We start from the raw sequence: 16,639 nt of genomic DNA on the forward strand, positions 1-16,639 counted from the left end.
ATCTCTAAGAAGAGATGTGAGAGATACATGCCTTTTGTACTATGTTACAATGAGGCTCAAATACCTTTTTATCATGAAGAAATAATGTGAAACCATAAACATTCAAAAACCTAACTCTAGGAGATGAAGCGCCAAAAGGTATGGTCCCCAATTTATTTAGTTAGAATTCTAACTTCCTTGGATTATGTCTTTGGCATATGATCTCTATTTGGCACACACACTAGGCCATTAGGAAGGTTTATCCAAAGACAACAAATTTTGACTGCAAGTATCCATGTTTACCTATTTCCCAAAAAAATAGTGTTTGGGGTCAAAGTGGAATAGGTGGGTAGCCACCAATATCCACCTGGATCATTCCTCCCTCCTTAAGAAGCAATGTTCCCAATTGCATCGAGTGCCTCCATAAAATGGGAAAAAAATTGTTGAGATTGGTCCCTGGTGAGCCACTTTCCTTAGTGCAGGAGTTGGTCGACTTTGACAACCCGATACAGTTGGATAATCTATTGGAAATTTTTCTGAATATGTGTGTCCATGATTTTATTAGTTGTGACCCATTCAATGCAATCTAGGTTGAGATCTATTGGTTTCAGTTGCTCAACAATGTTTGGTATGTCCAACAATGATGGAATGTATGGCCAAAGGTGATCCACGTTGAAGACAAGGTATATGCCAAGGAATGGGGGGATACTTAGATTGAAAGCGTTGTCACCCATAATATTGGTGATGGTGTAAGGCCCATATCAGAGTGGTTGAAGCTTCCGATGGGATCTGGCAAGGCATTCCTTCTACAAATTCAACAACCTTGTTGCCCACATGAAATTTATGTGGCACCTTATGTTGATCATGATATTGTTTCTACTTAGCATTACATTTATCCAAGATATCATGAACCTGCTGGTAGGTGTGCTAAATGCATTCAATAAACTTGGTGGTTTTATTAGCTTTGGATCGAACATGTGCAAATTATTCTTGTGTAGTTGCAAGAGGAATTATTGCATCGATGTGACACAATAGATGAAATCCCATGCCCACTTGAAATGGATTGTGGTCAGCCAACCTATCGAGAGCTATGTTACATATTCATGGATACTTAGAGTTGTACATGTGTAGTATGTGCATTATCATCATATTGACAACCTCTATTTGGCGATTAGTCTGGGAGTGGAATGAAATCAACTCGGTGAGCTTTGTGTCCAATAATGACAAGAGCCTCAACCAAAATTTGATTTGGAACCTACTATTTTGATATGATATAATGGTCTACGGGATCCCAAAATGTATCTACACGTGTTTGAAGAAGAGTTGGTAGCGGCTTGTGTTGTGATACTCTTCTTGCAAGCAGTCAATATGCCCATCTGAGAAAATCTATCAATGACCACAAATACATAGTCATTACCATGCTTAATAGAAGTAAGGCTATACATATAGTCATTGGAGATGGATTCCCAAGGTTGGCTGGGACTAAGAATATAAATGTACTTGCCTTTCTTCTTAATGGTTGGATTGGCGATGGAACAGGCAGTGCAATATTTGATATAGTTTCCAACATCTTGTGGGCGTTTTGGCCAATAAAAATAATTTTACTGTACTTCCACAATCTTCTGCACACTACAATGTCCTACGACCTGAATATAGTTGTTAGGTCCCTATACTACTATTTTAACCCCTTATTGTTATTAGTACAACCCCCTTAATATATTTTTGTAACCATGTAGTCCCCATATTGTTATTATTTTTCTCCATAGAAACCCACAATTGTTATTATTCTTCCCTTACATTATTATTGCTATGTTGACTTTGATTATATTATGTCCCCTTAGACTCCTATATATAGAAAGGAGGTCTTGTCATTTGTATCATCCAAGAATTGTTCATTTGTGTAATGTAAAGGAGGTTTCCCCCTCGAAGAGGCTCATTTCTAAGGCATTCATCTATCTTTTCTATCTTTTTGTGAGCTAGTTTCATAACATTTGGTATCAGAGCTTTAGATTCTAGGGTTTCTCTACTCCAAACAGGGCATCATGGGATTTTTGCTATAACTATTTTTCAGAGACATTTAAGAAGCTAAAAAAACCCATTTGAGCCAAATTCGCACTGAACCTCGAGTCTGAATTTCAGATCTTGTCTTGCTATTTTTTTGGAGATAGGATTTGAAGAAATTAGTGTTTTACAAGCTCCAGAATTCCATCTCAAATAGGTCATCATGGAATTTTCGCTATAATTTGCTTTCTACAAAGATTTAGAATCCGAAATTAAAACCCATTTGAGTTGCAATCTTGGTGAAGCTCAGGCCCAAATGTTAGATTCTGTTGTGCTATCTTCTCGGAGATACAGACCAAGACATTTAGGGTTTTTGTAATATCCCGAATTACATCCCAAACAGGTGACATTGGGAAAATCATCATAACTTTCCTTTTGAGCATCAGATTGAAGTTTCATAAGAAGTTACAAAAAGAGGACGGCCTATAGATATCTTTATATCAGTTTTAGGTCTGAAGGTCGAAAAATTGGCATGTGGCACTTCGTACAAGTTCTCTATTCTCAAAAGGTATATAATCAGGTCATCTTAGGAGATTGTGCATAAATCTTTCTTAGAGAATCCAATTTCGACCAGACTAGTGGCATTGGCAAGTGGACACAAAGGGCTACTGCAGGTCATAATTTTAGAACTTGGAGATCTAAAATTAACAAGTTACATTCATTTCAAGATTGAGCTCCTAAAACCAAGGAAAGGGGATATGAGGAATTTTGATGGCAAGGATCCAGTAAATTGGATACTAAAGATGGAACAATATTTTGATCTACATGAGGTGAAACTATTACAAAAGGTACGTACTGCATCTTTATATCTACAAACAAATCAATTTTTATGGTATGAAGTGCTTTGTTCTCATAAACCACTTGTCACGTGGTCATTTTTCATGGAGGAAATGATAGCACATTATGAGGATACAAAGAGAAGCACCTTCTTTAGCCAATTGATAAATCTTGAACAAAAGGGTTCAATGGAAGAGCACATTGAGGACTTCCAAAATTTGAATATAAGGGTAAATTATATTCAGAGAAGAAAATGATCGATGCCTTCAGAGGGACTTTAAAGGATAACATTTAACATGAGGTTCGTCTTTGGGAACCTAATTCATTGGAGAAGGCGTTCAGGTTGGCAAGAAAAATTGAAAGCGAAATTATGGAAACAAGGAATCCTACCACTCACAACTATAAATATGGAAGTGTTTTTTCTCCTAGCCTTCCACAACCTACAAGGTTTACACGACAACAATTGGAAGAAAAAGAGAAAAAGGGCTTTGTTACAGTTGTGATAGAAAATACACTAAAGATCATAAGTGTGCTAAGAAGAAATTATTTTACATAGATTGTGAAGAGGAGGAAGAAAAGGATCAAGAAATGTCAAAAGAAGAGGATATACACCAGGAAACAACCCCAGAGAAAGAAGAGATGAATCCAACCATATCTTGTAAAGCATTGGAAAGAATTACCATTCCTTAAACTCTCAACATAGAAGGACATATCAAGAATAAAAAGGTTCAAGAAGCAAAAGATCACATCGAGCATCAAGAAATGAATCCGAAAATATCTTGTAATGTGTTGGCCAAAATTACCACTCCTCAAACTATCAATATAGAAGGATATATCAAAAATAAAAAGGTACTAGTGTTGATTGATTTGGGTAGTACCCATAATTTTATTCATTGTAAGATAGCCAAGGAATTGAATTGCTTCTTATATCCAGCACCAGAGCGTCAAGTGATGGTTTCAAGTGGAGGAACCATAAATTGCTCTAGCAATTACCATAATATCAAGATATCCATGGGAAAATATGTATTGATTAGCTCAATTCTTTCCATTCCAATGGGTGGTGTTGATGTTGTACTAGGAGTCCAATGGCTACAATCCTTGGGTTCAATATATTTTAATTTTCAAGAACATTTCATGAAATTTTTTTCAGAAGGAAATGAAGCTTAATTAATGGGTATCATAATGAAACCGAGAAATATAATCATCTCTAATAGAAAGGCAAAGCTTCTAAATAAATAACAAAGAGGCGTAATTTCACATTTATGTTAGTTAGGGGTTCCCACATCGAAATCATCTATTTCTCCAGATCTCCAAAAAGTCTTGGACAATCATTCCAAGGTATTTGAGACTCCCAAAGGCCTCCCACCTATTCAAGATCGTGATCATGCTATTCATTTGATTCTCAGAAGTGTTCCTCCAAACATCAAGCCTTACAGATATCCATATGCCCAAAGGAGTGAAATTGAATGTATGGTTGCCGAAATGCTATAGGTTGGTATAATTATCCAACCAAATTCGATAAATGAAGAAAGGGATGAATGGAAGAATGACGAAGCACAGTGGGAACTCATTCAAAAGTTGCAGAAGATCCTAGTTCAAATATTATTGCGAGAACTTGACAAGGAAGGAAAAAACATATTGGAACCTGAAGCAGTCACAGAACCGAGAAATCGAAAGCTAAAAAATAGATGAATTTCATAGTATCTCATCAAGTGGAAGAAGTTACCCACTAAAGATTCCACATGGGAGGACGAGAATTTTATACAGAATCATCCATAACTACTCAAACATTGAGGACAACACTTTTTGAAGGAGAGGGGCATGTTAGGTCCCTATACTACTATTTTAACCCATTATTTTTATTAGTACAACCCCCTTATTATATTGTTGTGCCCATGTGGTCCCCATATTGTTATTATTATGCCCCATAGAATCCCACTATTGTTATTATTCTTCCCTTACATTATTATTGTTATGTTGGCTCTGATTATATTATGTCCCCTTAGACTCCTATATATTGAAAGGAGGTCTTGTCATTTGTATCATCCAAGAATTTTTCATTTGTGTAATGTAAAGGAGGTTGCCCCCTCAAAGAGGCTGATTTCTAAGGCGTTCATCTATCTTTTCTATCTTTTTGTGAGTTGGTTTCATAACAATAGTGTGCCTCCCAAATCAGCTTTGTATGATCACTTGATGGAACACAAATGTGTCCTATGTAGCATAATATTGTGTCCTAGAGGTGTAAGTCTAGAACTTTCTTGTCATCCATTGACATCTAGTATGTGGTGGTGAATTCTAGACCATTTTTGTATAGTTGCAAGCATCCAGAAGTTTCATACCTGCAAGGGTTGAGAATGGTTGTTAACACCATAACTAGGGGTTGATTGTGGAAATCTGTGGTGTTATTGGTGCTAACCTTCTTGTATTTAACATTCAAATGGAATTTTTGTAGATATGTAGACCATTTATAATGGTGATTGTTTTGCAACTTTCCCTTTGTCTTCATAAACTAAAGAGGTCAGTGATTTGTGTGGATGATCATCTCCTCCCCAAAAATGTAATGTTTCCATCTTCAGCAAGCCTGCATGATGGAATAAATATCCTTATCATAGATGGGGTATTTAAAAATAATATCATAGAGTTTCTCACTGTCACATGCCATGGGATTCCATTGATGGGTGAGTACTACACTAATAACATCATTAGAGGCATTTGTCTCAATCTCAAATGCTTGTTGCAATTTTGGCTATGTGAGGAATGGTGCTAAGAAAATTCAATGTTTTAGCTCAAAAAATTCCTCTTGTTGTGACTTAGAAAAAAAAAAAAAAATCACTCCCCCTTGGTCACTTTATTCAATGGGAAAGTGATATGAGAGAACCCCAACACAAATATTCAATAGAAATTGGCAAGGCCCAAGAAGTTGAGAATTTATGTTAGATTTGTCAGGGATGGACAATATTGAATGACTTGGATCTTAGGTGGATCCACATGAATTCCTTTCTCATTAATTATGTAGTCGAGATATTGGACCTGGTCCATGCCAAAAGTGCATTTGTCCAAGTTGGCACATAATTTCTGCTACTGCAGGGTTTGAAGGATGTGCCCAATATATTGCAAGCAATTTTCCCAACTATTGTTGAAGATGAGGATGTCATCTAGATATGAAACCATGAAAACGTTGGTGAAAATCCACAACATGTCATCCATCAACCTCATAAAAGTCACAATGGAATTTGTTAACCCGAAGGGCATGACCATCCACTCAAAAGGACCTCCTTGGACATGAAGGTGATTTTCCATACATTTGTGTGTTCTATATCAACTTGGTGATATCCAAAGTTCAAACCAATATTGTTGAAGTACTTAGCCCCCTTGAGTTGTTGAATAAGGTCATCAATCTATGGGATCATTTATTTTTTCCTGACAGTGATTTTATTCAGTGCCTGATAATCAATGCAGAGTCTCCAAACCCAATCTTTCTTTTGTACAAGTACAATTGGGCTCCCACAAGATGAGTAACTTAGTTAGATGTGCCCTTATTGTATGAACCCTTGGATCAGTTACTTGATTACCTCATTTTCTAGAAGAAGTGATAATATATTGACCCATTAGGTAGAGGTGCTATGAGTGTCATATCAATTGAATGCTTAACCTAATAGTGCAAAGGTACCCCTATGGTTGAGGAGAAGATGTCCTTCTACTCTTCCATGGCCTTATCAGCTTTCGTCTATTGCATAGAGGAACCCTTTTTTAGGGCCATGGACATGGCCACAATCTTCCCCTTACTTTGAGAGTGAATTAGGAAGAAAACAATTTTCCTGGTCTTTGAGATGACCTTACTACATTACTTCACATAGATCAAAGAAATGGCAGTAGGCAGGGCTACCTCCATTATCCTGTATATTTTTCTACCCAAAGTAACAATAATAGTATGAGGTTTGGACTCTTACACAGCATGATGCTTCCAAGAGTATCCTTAGCCTAATAAAACATCACAAACTTCAGGGGGAGAAACATCACACAATATCTTGTCTATGGAAGGATTAATGTTGTAAAAGATGTGACACTGTTGTTTGACGTAGAGATCTCACCCAGCTTGTTGGATCCACCTGATGGTGTATGGCAGTGAGTGTGGAGTTGTTCCCAACCTCTTAACAACCTCTACTAAGATGAGGTTCTTTTTACTCCAACTATCAATAATGAACTGTAGTGGAGATCCCTTCACACACATTTGTGAGTAGAAGATACTATCACCCTCCTCTAGATCTTCAGGTTGAACCTTCCTATCCTTAGTGGTGGCAATGGTAGTACTAGGTTCTGTATCAATGATATGTTTCCCCTTGTCGGATTTTGGCTCAGAGTTGAAACATGCATCAAACTCTAAATCTTTTAGCTTGGCCACCAGTGACTGCTTTGCATGACAATCATTTTTCTTGTGAGTGGGATCTTATGGAACTCACACCACTTTACAATGTATTTCCTTTTCTTCCTATTGTTATTCTTTGCTTTTGGCTTCAATGGCTTCTCTTGGGTCATTCCACCTTGGCACTATTCTTTATTTTCGGTTTGGAGGTGCCTTTTCCATTATTCATGTTTTCATATGAAAAGTATCGCTTCTTCTATTTAAATTTCTTCTTGATCTTGAAAACATATCGATACACTATGTTAAGTCAGGAGATGTTGAAGAACTCCACTTCTTCCTAGTAGATGTATTTGTGCATATAGACACAATACTTGAGTACTAGATGTTTCTCAGAGTCCTTGATACCCAACTTCATGTGTAGGGTATGAAAAATATTTGTGAACTCCAGTATTTCTTTGTCCCTTTCCTATCATAGTCTGGTCCATTTTATGTACTTGTCTTGATAGCTACCAATAGGTAATATTAACAACATATCAGAAATTATTGCAAGAGGGCGCACCTAAAATTAGTGAGGAATCCTCCTCATCCATTTGCTCGCAATAATTTTCCCACTAGTCCTTGACATGGGGGATGGCCTTAAGGAATGAAAAGGTAATATTTTCCCTCTCAGAAAAATCATGGACAAAAAAATATCCTTTTAATATTTAACTATCTATCTAGAGCATCTTTTGATCCACGTGGATCTTGATGGCCACCTGCCAAGTCCACCTGGACCCCCACCATTGTTTTTCTCAGCATGTTCAGTTTCCTTAATTGTAGCACAATTTACTATTTTTAGCAGTTTTTCAGTTCCTAAACTTTCGGAGCCGTTTTGAGGCCCTAAACGATGTTTTTTGGGAAATCTGGGACAACATGGGTCCATGGACCCATGTTGCCTCCCAAAGTGGTAGTGCTCGAATAGATCTTTCTAACGAGCTATTGTACGCGTCAAACGAAGATCGTATGCCAAAGTTACGACCCCGGGAAGTTGATGTACCAATTTACCCAAACGGGGCCCATAGTTTGGCATTTCATCTTCTAGGGTTAGGTTTTGGAATGTTAAGGGTTTTCCATTGTTTCTCAACAATAAATAGGCCTTCGAGCCTCATTGTAAGACAGTTCAGAGACATGTAGCCACCACATCTCTTCTCAGAGATAAGCTACCACCGCCCTAGCTGGTTTAATTCCATTACTGTTTGTAAGCATATTTCAGTATTTTACATTAATGAAGTGAAGTATTATTTCTGCTGCATATCTATGTTTATGGTTATCTCTGTGTTTTATTGCATTCCTATTTAAATCTAGATCAGTGGTATCAGAGTGGTCTGCTTTTTCTCTGTTTTTCTTTGCATGTCCCCAACAAGGTCGGGATATAAGGAGTTAGGGCTTTAACTGGTCGAACCTTTGCAAGACCAGCCTCGCAAATCCTGACGACCTCCTATGGCGGATGAGAAGAAAAACGAGGGGGAAGGAGATCCTATCAAATCTTGCTCGAAGAAGCCCTCGAGCGACAACGGAACGCGATGATGGACAGTTTTGCCCAAATCCTTCAGCGGCTACCCAGAAGCGACGCATCGGCTTCTAGCAGCTACTCTGGAAACACAACGCGCTTTAAGGTACAAGTTCTTTTGAGATCCCCATATTTGAGGGTCAGATGGATGAAAATGTCGTAGATTAAAGGTTAAATCTACTGGAGGGTTATTTTCTGTTCATGAATTTTCAAGTCGGGAAAAGATTGTTTTCGCTCTTCTCAAAGCAGCCCCCCACGTCAAGGACTGGTGGGAAACCTACTACAAGCAGAAGGATGAAAATACCGGCTCACTATTTTCAGCCGCACCCACCTGGAATTCATTCTGGGATGCCATCAAGGAGCAGTACTACCCTGTCGGAAGCTATGAGGATGAATACATAAAATGGACCACGCTGCGGCAGGGAAGGGACCAAGACGTGCCAGAGTTCACCAATATTTTCCATACCCTTCGCACAAAGTTAGGTATCAAGGATACATAGCAGCATTTGATACTCAAATACTGCGGCTGTCTGCACAAGTACATCCAGGAAGAAATACAATTCCTGAACATCTCCTCGCTCGGCACAGCATACCGATATGCCGTCAAGTTCGAGCAGAAGTTTAAACAAAAGAAGCGAGACTTTGGATCTGCGAATCTGAAGCAAGGTAAAGGTGCCCCTAAAACACAAAACAAAGGACAAAGCCAAGGCAGGGCAGCCCAAGACAACCCGCCAAAGCTGCAGGCAAAGAATAGCGTCGCGAAGACAAAAAAGGACACGAGAAAATGGTGTGAGTTCCATATGAGCTCCACCCACAACACTAGTGAGTGTCGAGCCAAGCAGTCACTGGTGGCCGAGCTAAAGGTTCCAGAATTAGATGCATGTTCCGACTCTGAGTCAGAACCCGACAAGGGAAAGGAAAAAGGGAAGCAGATCATTGACGCGGATCCTAATGCCACTGTTGCTACCGCCAATATCCAGAAAAATGAACCTGAAGATCCATAGGAGGATGAGCGTCTCTTCCACTCCCAGATGTGGGTAAAGGGCTCCCTGCTACAGTTTATTATCTATATCAGGAGCCAAAAGAACCTCATGTCGGTAGAGGTCACGAAGTGGTTGAGCTTACCGACCATAGCACATCCACAACAATACACCATCGGGTGGCTTCACCAAGGATGGGATCTTCGCGTGAGCTAGCAGTTTCGCCTTTCGTACAACATCAAGCCCTTCACGGATGAGGTATTGTGTGACATTGCTTCCCTTGAAGTTTGTGATGTATTATTAGGACAACCATACTTGTGGAAGCGACATGCTATGTATGAATCAAGGCCTCGGGCTATTATTGTTACATTGGGGAATAAGTTGTACAGGATACCAGAGGTAGCACCGCCTACCGCCATATCTTTGATTACTGCAAAACAATGCAATAAGCTCATTTCCAAGACTGGGAAATTTGTATTCCTAATGATACGCCCTCAAGGAAAGAAGAAGATGGTGGCCACGACCTCCAGACAGGACCCCTCCGCACGAAAACTACAGATGGATAAGGTCGTGAAGGAGTACGAGGACATCTTCACCTCCCCCGCAGGGGTTCCTCTGCACTGTCAAGTCAAGCACTCCATCGATCTAACCCTAGGTGCGCCGCTACCCAATGGACCAATTTATCGGCGCTCCGTTCTAAAGAATGATGAAATCAAGAGGCATATTCAGGAGCTGCTGCAGAAAGGTCACATCCGTTCGAGTTCATCACCTTGTGGGAGCCCGATCGTGTTGGTACAGAAGAAGGATGGGACTTGGAGACTCTGTATTGACTATCGGGCACTGAACAAGATCACTGTCTGTATTAGGTACCCGATCGCACAGATTGATGACCTCTTGGACCAACTAAAGGGGGAAAAACATTAAAGCAAGATCGATCTGAAGTCAGGATATCACCAAGTACCAATCAAACCCTCTGATGTGTGGACGACTGCCTTCAAAGCCAAGGAGGGCCTCTTCGAATGGTTGGTTATGCCTCTCGGATTAACGAATTCTCCTGCAACCTTCATGAGGCTAATGGATGACATCTTGCGGCCATTCACCAACTCATTTGTAGTGGTATACTTGGATGACATTCTGATCTTCAGCCAGAGTTGGGAAGAGCACCTCCACCACATCCGACAGGTTCTTCAAACACTGCGGCAACACAAGCTATGTGCCAATTTGGAGAAATGCACTTTTGGCATGACCTAGGTTCAGTATCTGGGATACATTATTGATGAACAGGGGGTGCATGTGGATCCAGCCAAGATCCAAGTCATTCGAGATTGGCCATCTCCGAACACTCCGATAGAGCTCCGAAACTTTCTAGGTCTTGCCAACTTCTACTGCAGGTTCGTGTTGGGGTTTTCTCATATTACTTGACCCTTGAGTCAAGTCACCAAGGGAGGAGTGAAAGCGAAATTCTTTTGGTTTGAATCTCAATAGAAGGCATTCATAGAGTTGAAAGATCACCTTTGCACGGCACCAGTGCTCGCGTTACCAGAGTTACAACAACCATTTGAGGTCGAGACAGATGCCTCTGACTATGCTATTGGGGCATCCTTACTCAACACGGGCATCCAGTGGCATATCACAGTGAAATACTTTCAGACACAGTCTGGAAGTATCCCACTTATGATAAAGAGATGTATTCCATTGTGCAGGCCTGCCGACAATGGAAGCATTACATTTTGGGGAAGGAAACGGTCATCCACACAGACCACCGACCCCTGCAGTTCATACAGACCTAAGGGAAATTGCAGAATGATCGCCATCAGAAGTGGTCTACATATCTACAACAGTTCCATTTGAATATCAAGTATAAGAAGGGTAGCACCAATAATGTTGCATATTTCCTCAGTCGACCACCAATCATGGCGTTAACCACTGTGCTCAACTCTTGTGGGCACGAGACTTCTGATTGGCCACTTCTCTACAAAAGAGACCCAAAATTTGGCCACACATACCAGACACTCTTGGGGGGTCAGCATGTTCCAGATTTTCACCTCCAAGGTGCCCTGTTATGCCACCTGGGTCACCTTTGTGTTCCTTCAAGCGAGTGTGCCAAGATGATTTGGGAAGCACACTACAGTCAGGCTGCTGGGCATTTCGGGGTTGAGAAAACGGTGGTAGTACTGCAAAAGTATTTCTATTGGCCAAATCTTCGACAGGATGTCGGGAAGTATATCAGATCATGTACTTCCTGTGCCATTGCCAAACCAACCATCAAGAAGCAATGCCTCTATACCCTGTTGCCTACCCCTAGTCGACCTTGGGAATACATCTCCATGGATTACATGTCAGGCCTTCCTTCCACTAAGCATGGAAATGATTGTGTTTTTGTGGTCGTTGACAGGTTCTCGAAGATGGCCATTATGGCGGCCTGCAAGAAGAATATCACAGTAGAAGCCACTGCTAAACTCTTCTTTGAACGAGTGTGGGTGCACTTTGGGATCCCACAGTTTATCATCTCAGATCGGGACATTCGGTTCCTTAGTACATTTTGGTCCAATCTCTGGTCAATGCTGGACATCAAAATCACTGAGTCCACAACCTTCCATCCTCAAACTGATGGCCAGACAGAGGTTGTCAATCGGATGATTGTACACATTTTGCGCATGTACAACTCAAAGCATCCACGCAGATGAGATGAGAGCCTCCCCTATGTTCAGCACAGCTACAACCAAGCTCTTCACAGCTTGACTGGCCACAGCCTGTTTCAGGTGGGCTTGGGATTCCAGCCGCTATGCCCCATTGATGTGGCCATGTCACTTGCAGCTACTCACACAGATTCGGCGCATGTCCAGTCTGAAACAGATAAGGCAACCAGCATCATTGAGCACATCCAACATATTCGCCAGCAGGTCCATGACATTCTGGAGAAATCAAATGCCAAGTACAAGCAGCGACATGATCAACATCGGGTGCCACACAAGTTTTAGGTGGGCGACAAAGTCTGGTTGCATTTGCAAAAGGAACGCCTTACTGGAGCCTATCGGAAACTGAGACCACTCTGATATGGTCCTTACACCATTACTAAGGCTGTGGGGGACAATTCATTTGAGCTTAGCATTTCCCCATTGCTTGGCCTACACCCAGTGTTCAATGTGGACCGCCTTCGGCCATACTTTCCACCATTTCTAGACACATCCGACATTGCAGAACAACTCACACCTGCAGAATTAAATCCAGATTGCATGGAACAGGCTGCAACTGATCAGATCATGGACACGCATATCAAGAACACTCGCCAACAGAATATCCAACTGTATCGATTTGTCAAAGCAGGCCAACTCCTTCACCAGGGCAAGTGGCTCACCAGGGACCAAGTTCAGCAAAAGTTTCCTCATCTCTTGAAGGAACTCAACGCAATGGGGACCATTGCTTCCTAAGGGGGGAGGAATGATCCAGGTGGATCTTGATGGCCACCTGCCAAGTCCACCTGGACCCCACCATTGTTTTTCTCAGCATTTTCAGTTTCCTTAATTGTAGCACAAATTACTATTTTTAGCAGTTTTTGGAGTCGTGAACTTCCGAAGCCGTTTTGAGGCCCTAAACGACGTTTTTTGGGAAATCTAGGTCAACATGGGTCCATGGACCCATGTTGCCTCCCAAAGTGGTAGTGCTTGGATAGATCTTTCTAACGCGCTATTGTACGTGTCAAATGGAGATCGTATGCCAAAGTTACAACCCTGGGAAGTTGATGTACCAATTTACCCAAACGGGGCCCATAGTTTGGCGTTTCATCTTCTAGGGTTAGGTTTTGGAATGTTAAGGGTTTTCCATTGTTTCTCAACAATAAATAGGCCTTCGAGCCTCATTGTAAGACAGTTCAGAGGCATGTAGCCACCACATCCCTTCTCAGAGATAAGCTACCATCACCCTAGCTGGTTTATTTCCATTACTGTTTGTAAGCATATTTCAGTATTTTACATTAATGAAGTGAAGTATTAATTCCACTGCCTATCTATTTTTATGTTATCTCTGTGTTTTATTGCATTCCTATTTAAATCCGGATCATCTTTTTCTATCTCGCCTTCAAATTAATGAATGTCAAAGTTAACTTGTACATTATGTTATTTTTCCACGATACTAGAGTCTATGTTAGAATATTACAATCAATGATACTACCAATCCAAGTATCACAGCAAACTACTTTTCACAGTGGAACAATAAATAGTAGTAAATCAACATGTGCATAATATAAATAAATTTTTACAAATTTTAACTGCCCAACTTTGTTATATTAACAAACTATAATACAATGGTCTAGGGCTTTCATACTAGGGATAATGTCCCTCATACATCCACTGATATAGGTACATACAACTAGGGTTTGGTGTTTCTCCTTCAACAACCAATCTACCCTTAACAAGACAACTCTCAACCTACATGTTGATGTTGCACTCCACATCCCTTTCAATCTGCATGTTTTGAACACATCTACCCATCAACTCTGACCAACAACAACACTAACTTGCCTCTATTAATGAACCAACTCCATTAGGTCATTGAAAATGGCTACAACTACTCTCTAGTTTATTGTTATTCCTTCAACACATCAACACATCAAGACTCCTGTCAAGTTGTTCACAACTCTATTTGTGAACAACTCTCAAGTGCCCATTGTTGGTCCTTAACTCCTTTGGGACTTCCTTCCCACTAGTTTCTCCTCATTCCCTCAAGGACGCAACTCGTAGGGACTTCTTCCCACTAGTTCCTTCTTATGATGCCTGATGAATACACACTTAGGTCATCAAGGGTTGCCACCTATCATTGTCATAATTCCTTCTCCAACACTAAACTTGGGCTGATGTAATTTTCTCACCTTGACCACCTTCCTTTTTCCTTTAACAATCAATCTTGGGCTTACACAATCTTCACCCTTCTTATAGCTTCCAAATTCCTTCTTGTAAATTGATCTAGGGCTACTAATACCATCCACTTTCTACCCTTCTTATAGCCATAAAATGACCCCCAAGCTACATCAACAAATGAAGAAAATCATGCTTGATTTTATTCTTTAATTTTCCTTGGCATATGTTGATTTTCACTAAGAAATGAAGAACCTAGTTAGGGAACATGCCATCCCTAATTCCTTGCTAAAATCATTGTAGTTTACCCTCCAAAATAGACCTAATTCCTTCATTTCTCCTTCTTGTGCATGTGGCCTATGCCCAACATCCTTCTACGCCTCTTAAGCTTCCTTCAAATAGAGATCTACACCGCTGCAATAGCATAGTAGGACTATAGCATACTTCAAATATAAACCACACTCAGATATGCACCAAAAAAACCATACTTTACCTCCAAAATCTTTGGTCTTACTTGCTAGTAATTCTATCTCACTTTGCTACTACATAATCCATTCTAATGTGTTGCTCTAGCCTCATTTTTATAGCAAAGCATCCCTAATCTAGGACTTGATCCTAACTATAATTATCGTAAAGACCTTGGCTCTAATTATTAGGAGAAACATACTCAACGCATGCACAGACCTACTACCATAGCTCTCAACTCTCACAGCCAAACTTCTGCTCCACTTCAAACCTATAATAGATATAAATAGACCCAACCCATTCCCTTATTACTTCATCCTTCTCCTCCTAAGCTACCGCTAGGGCTACTTCAGATCTGTGTCTTATTTCAGAGCTTAATTTTTATGTGTTTCCCTTGGATGAGTGAAAAATGAGGTCACCCTTACCACTTTTTATACTTTTCCTTAAGGTATCATCTAACTCATCATGTGTTCTCACTTAACCTAAGGCTAACATAAATTTGTAGACAAAATCACCCACATAAGTATTGAAAATTTCATATCTTCATTTTGACAAGGGATCTCATGGTGCTTGAAATTTTTCGTTACTCCTTTAATGGTTCTCTTCACCTCCATGTGCCAAGTCATCAATTATCCTCATGGTTTTGGCCCCACACAATTGGGTACAAAACCCCAAGCTTGAGTTCTAAGCCCACAAACCAAATTTTTGAAGCCCATTCCTCCAAAACCCACTATCCTAGGGTTTGGAGTACCTCTCAAGCTACAAATCTCAACACTCCCTCCTATCGAGGGAGGCAGTTCCAATGCTAGAAAGTCTCCATCATCATCACCAGTGACACTAGCCCATCTAGTGTCCATCACTGCAACATACTCTATAGAATGAACCACACTATCTCAGTAGTTCCACTGCCTCATCTCCTTTGAACCTAAATATCTTAGCACTTCCATATAGCTTCTCCCTCTGAAGCTAGGCTCACTTTGAGTCTACATGATCTCCACTAGCTCAACCTGCTACTAATCTCATGTCATACAAGGTCAGTCTGAGATACAGTCAAACATGGGCCATCATCACCACAACCCAAACCTGCAAGAACTCATTCTTTTGGTTCAAACACAAATTTTTCACATCCCTCCAAACTCATATATGTAGCATCATTATTCAAGGAAGAAACTAGTTTGCCAACATGCAATCGATCACATGAAGTAGCCTTGATCATACCAATCTTGTCCATGCCAAAGCAATCCTCAAGGTATCCCAATTATCCATGGAAAGTCAAAGGATGTCTATGATAAGCAATATTCTCTACAAAAAAATATTGTTCACCAATCTCACCACCAATCCACGAGAACTCCCAACCAATATTATTGCTAAGCCAGTCAATACCACATCTCCATGTCTTAAACTAACCCTATGCTCCGTGATCTAGATAATCTCAGCTCCCTCTGAGCTACTTCATTGTGCACACTCTAATTCACTAGGCCTTCAACGTACCTATGATACCATGTTGCTTTTCCATGATACTATATTCTAGGTTAGAATCTTACAATCATTGACACTACCAATTTAAGTATCATAACAAAATACTTTACACAACAAAATAATAAATAATAGT

This window comes from Pinus tabuliformis, chromosome 2_2 (assembly GCF_031772625.1).
Source record: "Pinus tabuliformis cultivar Carrire ecotype Pingquan chromosome 2_2, CPIR1, whole genome shotgun sequence".
Lineage (NCBI taxonomy): Eukaryota > Viridiplantae > Streptophyta > Pinopsida > Pinales > Pinaceae > Pinus > Pinus tabuliformis.